The sequence below is a fragment of the Heliangelus exortis genome, chromosome 1, assembly GCF_036169615.1.
Source record: "Heliangelus exortis chromosome 1, bHelExo1.hap1, whole genome shotgun sequence".
Taxonomy (NCBI): Eukaryota; Metazoa; Chordata; class Aves; order Apodiformes; family Trochilidae; genus Heliangelus; species Heliangelus exortis.
The window spans coordinates 150,856,764-150,867,554 of NC_092422.1; the positions used below are offsets into that span (position 1 = coordinate 150,856,764).

The window sequence follows — 10,791 nt, forward strand, 5'->3', positions numbered from 1 at the left end:
TCCAAGAGGAAAGAATCATGATTCCTGCTGAAAAAAGCATCAGGTAGATGTTGAATATAACTGCAACTAACTGTTAATATTCAGACAGAAAAAATAGCATAGTTGTACAGTCCCACTGCAGAGATGTTACATTTGTAGGATCACCTCCACCACAGTACTTGCAGCTCATGTTTGTTCACATACTTTAGAGGAATGTGTTTTAATCATCCCAAGAAGCTTACAGAGTGGTGTTGAGCTGACACCAGTGAAAACCAGGTCATCAGGCAAGAGATCCATCATGAAAACAGCTGTATAGCACTTGTATGTGCTTTGCAAGTGGCCGCTGTTTCCAGTTTGGTGATGAAACCATGATACATATTTTTCATAGTGAAGATTTTAGCAGTCTTTGCTTTCAAAGGGTTGTGAAATCCCAGTTTGACATGAGCTGGAGTTTTAAAATTTAAAATTTCTTTCTTCTCATAGTCTACAGTGTATTTCACTTTGGACTTAGCAGATAACCCTTGGTAGTTCTGGCAGAATTTGCCCTTTTCTGCAAGAGAAAATGGAATATATCAAATAAGTAGGTAGGATTTCAAGACTTTGGCATCGATTAAGGGAAAAAGTAAAAGATACCAGAATGTGTGTATGAAAGTATCCATTAATATATTCACCATGATATACAGTAACATGTTTAAAATGCATCTCATCAGAACACCAACTGTTTTTCAACAATTTACTTGTGAATTTTTAAGTGTGAATGTGTATCCAGAGGCTGAACCTGATAGTCTTCAAGAGTCTCAATTTTCACAGGATGTCTCTCACTGGTCACTTTTGAAAATATTGCACGTTGCTAATTAAGTCTGGCACATTTCTGTCAGATAGTCATGGAATGTTATTTGCTACACCAGAGATAGGTCAGTTATGATACAGAAAATTTGTGGCCCTCTTGCAAAGCAACAGCAGGGCCAAATATAGAAAGAAAGAATCCAAAATAAGATCAGAGGAAAGACTAAGTAATGACTGTATTTAAATAAGGATGAAATAAAAGCCATTACAAATTTAATTAAGCCTTTTTTCAAAATATCCAACAGTGTCACAATCAGATCATGGGCTTAATATGTGGGGCAAACCATTTAAAGTCTTTCTGTCACTGGCACTCAGCATTATGTTGATGCCTGCCTGCCTTCTTGAGAGAATAACTTCTATCCTGAACCCACAGAATTTTTCCAGGCAGACATCCTCTAAATTGCTTTGCATTCCAAAAAGGCAATTAATTTAAGTGAATCTGAGTTTTAGAAATAATCCTGAGTTTTAAAATAATCCTTACTAAGTTTTAATCCTCATAGGATCGCTTTTCAATAATTGTTTTTCACTGCCTACTTGAAATCAGAAAACAAATACCATGTTCCAATTATTGCAAGAAATTTAGCAACTTTTTTACAATGGCACGGATTTCTATTTAGTTCTGAGGAATGGCTTCACAACATGGTGACACTGTGACTTCTGATAGTTAGGAGACATAAAATGGTCTCATTCTGCACAAGAGCTGGATCCTGAGTATTTCTTCCATGCTCAGCAGGGAGGCTGCTGATGCTATTGCCAGAAGTTTTATATTTTCCTGCCTCAGCAAGATGTTTTTGCCACACTCTTGTCATTGTTAATGATATTTAATACAGCCCATAATGTGCTGCCATTATCCTTAACCACAGGAGAACATGGTTTGTACCTGAAGCTGCTCACAATCTTCTGATCTGGCCTTATCTGCACTCGAGACCTTTTCCAGCATAACATTTGGGTTGCCTTTTTTTTCTTTTAGCTGTTACTGTAATGCCAATAAAAACTTCAGTGTGCAATGCAGTAGAAAATCACCTCAGATAGCTCCCATTGCTATACAGGGGCGACTACATGACTGAACACTGTTTTACAGGGCTGTAACAACAACCAATGGGTTGTATTACAACAGTGGTATATTTAAAAGTGGCACAATTCTGAAGCACAGACAAAGCCTTATTTACCACTTGAGGTATAACAGCTGCATAAAAAATTATATTCCATAGATAAATCATCCCAGGATGGTGGCAAAACACTGCATTTAGCATCTCTGTGTGCCAGTAAGAGAACCACTAAGGCTTCAGACACATGTTAATGGAAAACAGAGAGGCTGCTTATTTTTATTACCTTCAGAGGTTTTTGATATTATGCTTGGTATTTATCGGGAATTACACATTTTATTTCCCCCATGGAAATTCATCCTTTGCTGAAAAACAAAGAGAAGGAACTTTCTGTCTCTTCCTGATTTTACAACAAGCTGTGATACTAAGGTTTTGTATTTCCCAATCCCAGCCTGTGCTGATGAAATCTCAGGAGATATTATTTTGAAATGAAATACTGAGCTACATTGACCCTAACAAGCATGGAATTTGTGCTGCTGAGGGATGGGGTACTAGCTGCTGCTACCTCAGTGTCAGGTAGGGTCTATATTCAGCCAGGTTCCCAGAGTGAGTAAGAACCTCCTAATGCTGCAATAGTGTCTGCCATTCTGGAACAGCTGGAGTGTGACAGGATCTGTCCATTACCCCTTTTCTTGAAAATTCAAAGAGAATTTTTGGGTTTCCTGGGGCTCTAGTTTTCTTTTCCTAACCATCTGTCCCACCAGGTAGTTACTTAAGAAAGTAAGGCTTAAGAAAATCCTGCCAAGGCATGGGGTTTTTTGGTTCTTTTTGGTAGTATTTTAGACTATATTCTACTTTCTGCAACACAATAACGTGAGCTGCAACCTTTTGCAACATTGGAGAACAAAACTGAGCTCTACACTTCCTCATTTCTAACTCCTTTTTTGTCTTCAGGCTACTCACTACCTATTTGTAACTACACAGGATGTGTGTGAGGAGAACAAATCAGTGTGATCCAATTAATATTCCTGCTAGCTACAGAACTTAAGCATAGCAAGTCTGGACAGCAAGCAAATGCATTGGACTGGCATGGATTCCTACTGGCTGGGAACACCTTCTGTAACACTCCCACAAACAGTACCAAACCAACAGACAGAATTCTTTGGATTTCTGATACATCCAATATCGTTTCCAGGTCATCAGCATTCAGTTGATGTGCCACTGAAAAGTTCCATGATTCCCTGGAGCAGGAGTTTGCCACATGTATGTTGTCCCCTTCTGCACCTGGATGGCAATGGCTGGGACATTGAGGAAGAGACCAACACAGAATTCTTGAAACTCAGGAAACATCACCACAGCATTTCTAGACAGCCAGCACACCCAGAAGCTAGTACAATGTGAGCTTCCAAGGCTTCAAAGTGACATGGACCTTCAGAAAGTGAGAGTAATAAAATTCCTGGAACTGTTTTCAGAGCTTTGTTAAAATTTTCACTCACTTTGTTTTTCTCCTTAGCTGGCTTTCTACTTCAGCTCATAGCAAGGATCTAGTGCAACTCCAGCCTTGAGAAAGAAAGATGCAGACCAGCCAGTGAAAAACTGTCAGCCACAGCAAACCTGCAGATATTATGGTTCACTGACTATCTAAATTGCTTTCATACAGCTCCCATCATAAGAAACACACTGGGTAGGTTCAGGGACAGGTTAACCTGCCATTGATTTATAAACTTTCAAATTATTTCTTTTTGCATGAAACAGTTTCTAGATAAGAGTCTGTTTTTACTTCTTAAAGTATCTCTGAAGCAAGCTAGGTATCAATGAAAGCTGCCAACTAGCCAGTAATGGGATTCTTTCTTTTCCTTGTTGGTCATTTTGTTGTTGTTGTTTGGGTTTTTTTGAAGGTTTTTTTTGTTTGGTTTTTTGTTTTGGGTTTTTTTGTTGTTTGGTTTTGGGTTTTTTTTTTTTTTTTTGGCTTGGTTTGGTTTGGTTTTTGTTTGTTTTTCTTTGGTTGGTTGGTTTTTGTTTTAATTTTATTTCTTTAATTTTTTTTTTTTTTTTTTTTTGTGACAGAATGGAAAGAAATAAGTTCTTCAATAAAGCCACATTTGTTATTTCTAGATTCTGGCTTGGAAAAGCCCTCTCCAGGAGTTTGAATTCCTGTAGTCCATTCAGCCTTTTGCCTTTTGGCTGCAGCTCCCCACAAAGCCTTATTTACTGAGTGCCAGTTGTGACAGTACATTTTGCACTACCAAAGGACCAAAAGGCACAAAACTTGCTCTGAGAAGATTGCCTCATCTCAATAGGGGAAAGTCTGAAGAAAAAAATAAAATACAACAATACATAAAAAAAAAATATTTAGGAACGTCTTCTCGATAAAGCCTGAAAAATATTTTTAAACTCATTAGAAAAATAAACTTTGCCTACTTCCCTTGTTTCATATACCATGCAGGCAATGAACACGTATTCTGTCATATTCATATTTTACAGGCTCTTTTTTTCCCCCAAACCTTTGTACCTCAGATTTGAACTTTAAACTTTTGACAGTGTTATGTTCATTAGAATAAGAATCCCTTGCTATTTCCATTGCAAAGCTCCCCCCCAGAGGTTATCTGAGCTGTTTTATAAATCGTATCAGGAGGAAAGCTGGCATAAAGGTTGACAGCTCACTCTAGATAATCACTTCCCCTTCTCGTAAGTGACTTTAAGGAGAAAGGAGTATGTAGCTTGCCAGTTCACTTTTTAGTGGTCAAGAATCCACATCTAACCACCACCAACACACCGACTAAATTAGCTTTTAAGCATTTTACTGAAATGCAGGAAAAGTCACAATCCTGCTCAGAGGGAGAGAGAGACTCAAATATTCATCAGCTAACAAGCCACACTTTCTTCATCCTCCCAGAGCAGAGCTCATTGCACAAACCAGCATCAATTCCAAAGCCCTTTAACAAAGGCTGGCACTTGAAGGGAGTCTGGGGTTTAGATTTCTGTTGATTTATCAGCTTCCTCACGAGTTGGACTGATTAGATTAATGGCAGTTATGAGATATGATTGCAGGAGAAAAGTCCTGTAGGCAAATGAAGCAAGTTCGTTCTTGCAGGAAACAGAAGCTCGGGGCTACAGACTATTAAGTAGAAACTTAAAGGGAACAAATAGGCACTGAAAGAATCCCAGTCTTAGGAGAAAAGGTCACCTTGCATATTACACTTTTTCCACATGCATTAATAAAACTAAATCCCTGGCAGAGAGACTAGAGCAGTCTGGAAATGGTGCCAAATTTTCCTAAGCTGAGTTAGCAGGGGGAAGTAAAAAAGAAAGCAAACTGTCCCTTTAACACTGCACTTCACCATGACCTGATTACAGGCTCTTTGCAATCAACAGGAATCTTCTGATGCTTCTATTGGACTTCAGAGGCAGTGTGGCTGGAAAAGAAGTGCTCACTCTAGCAGGTAAAGTTTGGGGTCACAGGCAACAAATGGAAAGCCTTTCTTTGAAGTTGGGAGTGACAGTAGCAAATATTAAAGGAGAAAAAAAAAAACCAATGTGAGAATAAAAATTTGAAATATAAGTATGATTCATCTTCTAATCACTGAATCTATCCATGAAATTGTTGTCTCCTATTTAAATAAGGATAATAAGATTGTTCTTTACAAAATGGATAATCCTTCAAGTGTGTTTCAGTAACTAAGATGCAGGGAGCTTATTTTCTCACTGTTTCATAATACACAGTCAAAAGACAAATTCAATTCAATGACATCAGGATGAATAAAATCCACTCCTGAAAAAACAACTCCTTTTTATTCAGCATATACGTGGACCTCGAAATTAATTTTTCTTGGAAGCAAAAAAAATTGATGAGATAAAAAAAAGAACTAGATATTTATGCAGACAATGGCAATTATCTAGAGGATTATTAATTCTGAGGAACAAACATTCAGAAAAGATGTTCAATTTTCTCATTCAGATATTTAGTAACAGTAAACTGACCAGCTCAGAGTGAAAATGAGTAGCTGAATTTGTTAAACTGAAAATTAAGACTTAATTCTAGTAGTGTGGAAATAAAGGAACTTCTGAAAGCAGAACAGACTCTGAATTTTAGGCAATAGCTTGAACGAAATACTGCCAGTAAAAGAAATATTACACAAAGCAGATATTAGCAATACTCAGTCTTCCTGTGCTTTTATCAAGCTGCCCTGAGCTTGTGGAACACCCCCAGGACACAGGTGAACCTTGTATCTAGTACACCCTGGTAGTTTCAGAGCTGGCAGTCTATTTACCTTGATGGAAGAGATTGTATATAAGCATTATACAGATATTTACACACATAAATCTTAAAAAGACAAAGGACTGCATGAGACACCACCCAGCAAAGTGAGTCAGAGTTGAAGGCACATTTGCAGATTGGTGGGTGAACACTGAACAGCTTCCACGACCAGCTCCGTGCTCCCTGGTGCTGCATCTTTATTTTCCAAGGCTGTCGAGCTCCCTCAAGTCCACATGAAGAAGATATTTTAAAATCACAGATTCCTACCCTGGTGCACAACCACTGAGTAACATTTACCTATTTCCTGGCATGAGGATTTCTTGTTAGCAGTAATAGAGCTGGGTCTAACACTTGCTGTTAAGCAGGTATCCTGCCCTAGCTCTCACCTGGCACTGAGTTCAGTGCTAAGAAACAGAACTAGGAGGCAAATACAAAATCAATATTGTGTTTGCTCTAAAGGAAGAGGTGAGGAAATTCTGAACCAAAGCCTCTGCATTGTGCCTTTGACCTAGCTTGTTTTCCATGTTGTTACATGTATTGCACTAGCTGGCACACTACACAAAAATGCCACTTCATGCCCACTGATTGCGAATTCTTGGAAATGAAAAATGAGAACTACTAACTACAGTGATCTGTGGGGAAGAAAGACCTTACCTAATATCTATTGAAACTACCTTAAGAGGGTAAGTGGTTAGATTTGGCTTCATTTTTCATGTAGCCATTAACTTCTTTAATGAGAATCTGCTGGAATAAAGATGCAGCTACTCCAGAGCTTGGCCAGGAGTTGTTTTTGCAGTTAAGACTGAAGTGTGCTTTTAACTTTACAGCTAGTGATGCAAGAAAGTTGTTGCATAAGTGAGAGTTCCTGGCAATACTGTCTTTATTCCCAGAGATGCACTTGCCTTGAGTAATCTAGCAGAAAACAGTGCACTGAGGCTGGGTGCTGAGGTCAGTGACAAGCTCAGGACACAAAACAAGAATTACTTGGGCCTTTTATCCCCAGGAGCACAAGTGACATAAAGCATCTTTCATGAAGACAACAGTGTTCTGCTCCCACTGGGAAACCAGTTTCTCCCTGTTTTGCTGTTTATTTTTAGCTTTGGTCAGAGATGTGAAAAGGCTATTGTGGTACTCAGCTCTCTCTTGCACCTCCCTGGCAGTTTCTAAGGACATAGCTTCATTTCACCATGTGCCCTCTCAGAGAGTGAGAAAGATCATTCATGGGTGTTAGTAATTGTTTGGGACAAGACATGTCTGGGAAACAGTCGTATGTGTGGGGGTCTGTTTCAATGAGAATTAAATATCAATGTATCTAGAAGGCCACATACGTTTGGCCTTTAATATGGGCACTGGAGCCAGTCTTATTCTTGTAAAGATGTAGTTTATGCAGGATTCATAAAAGCCTGATACTTTAGTTACAACTCTCCTTTCTGCAAGCATCAGGATATGTGATGGGATGAAAATATTGCCTTGTTTACTCCAGACTCACCTTAAGTCCTCCCCCACTCTTCCAGCCACATTTTACACAGCCTTTTTGCATTTTGCTGTTACAGATGCCCAGCCATTAGTATGCCGACCCTCTTCTACTAACCTGAAATTATTAAATGTTTGTGATTATGGCTGTATTTCACTGTTTCTTGACTATGGACATTTCAATACAATTTCTAACCTGTACGTGCTTGCTGCCTGGGGGCTGTGAGTCATGTTTGTTTTAAAAGAGGCAGCACTCATAGACTGTCACTCACCTGGGTTATCAGAAACAATGCACTTTAAGAATTACTCTGCCACCTCCTTGCCTCTAAATATAGATAGTGAGCGTGGATTTTAAGCGATTTAGCTAGGCTGAAAAAAGCTCTCATTAGGAATAATCAATTAAAAATCCATCATTTTAAGAACTAGGTGGGCCTCAGGCAAAGTGCATCTTGGATGTAATACCTTTGACTGTTCAATACTGATATTAATTATGTATTACAGAACCAGATCCTAACTCAGAATGAGATTTCTTTGCCCGAGCAAGTAAAAGGACCTGTTCCAGGGAGTGAACTATTTAAGTAGGGATGATGGACAAAGAGCAGCAGCAGAAAATCATCGTTACTCCCTGCTTCACGGATGGGAAACTGAAAGACAGATTCAACAGCCTGCCAAGGGTCACAGAGGAAAAAAGTAATTCATAAATCCCAGTACAAGGTCTTATGCCATGTGATTTCCTCTCATTCTTTAATCAATAATAAAACACCACAGATGTCTGAGAAACTAATATCTACAAATTTGCTCCAAGGTCTATAGGCACGATACAATTTATTTTCATTAAAAGCAATGTGATGTGAGGGCACTTTGTACTGACCAGAAAAGCAGGCCTTGCAGAAATTTCAGTTTTTAAATATCCTTTTAATAGAGAATAAAAAAATCAAGGAGAGTCAAATTAAAAAAAAAAAAAGGAAACGGCTGCCAAATGTTTTACCCAAGCTAAAATCAAAGTAACTAATTTAGGAAGTAAAGCTATTATTAAAAAAAAAAAGAAAATCAGGGCTAGAAAAACCAAAGTTTGCAAGTGAAAATATAATGGATTTTTCATTTTTACATGAGAGCATTTTCTCAGTGTTTTCTGTTGGGTTGAACTTCTGGCCTGTACTTGGGCCACATTTTTTAATCCTTCCTCCTCTATTATCACAAAGGATTACCAAGAGAAATTCTCACAGATTCACTTGTCTGAAGGGTTTGGATTTCAGGAAAACCAGGAAGTATCAAAGAGCTTGCAACATGATCACAAGAATCAACAAGGCTGAATTGCATAAGTCAGTACTTGCAGATTGTAAGGAAAAGGTTAAGCACTGTGGGAGAAGTTCAACTCACCCAGTCCTCAAAAAGCCAGCATAGGGAGCTTTCATAACTACCAGAACTCTTTCTACCCAAATCACTGTAGTTAATTTTGGGTACTTCCAAAAATGTAGCAAGAATCATCATTAGGTTGAGCAGTATATAATCAGGCTTTAGCATGTATAATCTTTGAATCTTCACACCACCCTCTCCCATTGCTTGTTGATCTAGTTGTAAAAGTTTTTAAAAAAATTACTACCACTCCAATGCCAACCTGAATCCTGCAATGAGTTACGGTCATGTCTAAATTTGTGCACAATAGACCCATTATTAACATTATATATCCCCTTTAAGGTGCTATGACAGGTTTGTTTTTTATTTTACTATTTTAAAACATGTAGCTAAACTGGAACATGCAGCTTCAGTAAAAATATCAAATAGCAGTATTCATGTTGTTTTTAATAAAGCATGCTACATTTAGACCATTGATGCCACAACAGAAGCGGATAAATTTAACTATGCTTCATTGCAGCGTATACTAATCCTCCACTACTGCTGATATGTAAATAAAACTGATAAAAGACTCTAATAAACCTCCTGACTAGTACATTTTAACCACCACCCACTCTGCAGGAAATATTAAAATACATATTATTTTCCTTCCTTCCAGAGTTATACACTGAACTTTGAATCTCTAAGGAATGTACACAGGGAGCAGACCAGTATTGTTTGCTAAAACTATTGCACAAAATGTAGAAGTGAAAAATTAAGTTTGCTGCTTTATAAGAGATGTTGAGACTCCTGGCTGGCATGGACTTACTAGATGGAAACTTTGTCCCATCAGTGTTTATTCTGATAAGTTATCTCTGGCTGTTGTAGGGTAAAGTTCTTAGGGAATATACAGCATTGCTATCACTCTTTGCAGTTTTGAGAGCTAAACTGCAGATAGGCCCTCCTCATTCAACATCCACTCCATGAATCTTCTTCACTGGGAAAATGCAGGTTTAAAGGAGGTGTCACTACCTGCGACAGGGCTTATTTTTCAAAAGCATAAAAATAATGAAATCCTCGCGAGCCACTTAAGCTGAATGTGAACCATATCTCTCAAGTTAGAAAAAAAAAATCTGTTGGTTTCAATAGGATTTGGATCAGGTCTGGTGCAGAGGAAGAAACAAGTCAGCTGCTCTTACTACTGCAAGAATGGTAGTCATGACCTGACTTCGAGTCAGCCCACTAAGCATTAGTTGTATTTTATGTGTTTCTGAATGTATCATAAAAGGTCATTAAACTTCCTATGTGGCTTTTTTATTCAATAAAATTTAGTAAAGGAATGAAACTTGTACTGGTGCTCATAGAATTAATGGAATGTTCACAAAGTTTAACTGGGTCTTATGTGGAAGGCCAGTAGCAGAAAAACCTCATTCAGGCAAATCAGGCCACCCTAATTTGCCCTCGACCTCCCTTATGTAGCATGGATATTAATTTATATTTCAAGCCACAGGAAGAGCAGAAGGAATACTGAGTGGTAGAAAGGAATGAGAAGAGTCCGTGAACTGGCTTCAAAAGTAGAGTGGGAACAATTTCAGAGAGGCTTTTTTAGAGGCTAAAAATGAAGCAGTCTACCTGAAAATTCATAATTAAATGACTGAATCAACTGAACATGAATTAACACGGACGATTTATAGAAAACATGAACTAAGCATAATGGTGAAGATATACATAGTTTAAATATATGCAGTTTGAATCTGCCCTTGTGTGATAAGGTGATGCAGGGCAGATAAAGGGGTTTGTTGATATTGCTGAACCACCATTAGCTTTGGCTGTTGTGGACTGGGAAGGCAATCA

The 10,791-nt window shown here is 38.2% G+C and overlaps 1 long non-coding RNA gene across 1 annotated transcript; it reads left to right on the forward strand.

Annotated features, from left to right (window-relative positions):
* The first annotated feature begins 6,215 nt into the window (after window positions 1-6,215).
* LOC139791147 (uncharacterized) lies at window positions 6,216-10,288 on the forward strand. The gene is made up of 2 exons (XR_011723785.1): window positions 6,216-6,812; window positions 8,104-10,288. It is a non-coding gene; the product is annotated as an uncharacterized lncRNA (long non-coding RNA).
* The last annotated feature ends 503 nt before the right edge of the window (window positions 10,289-10,791 follow it).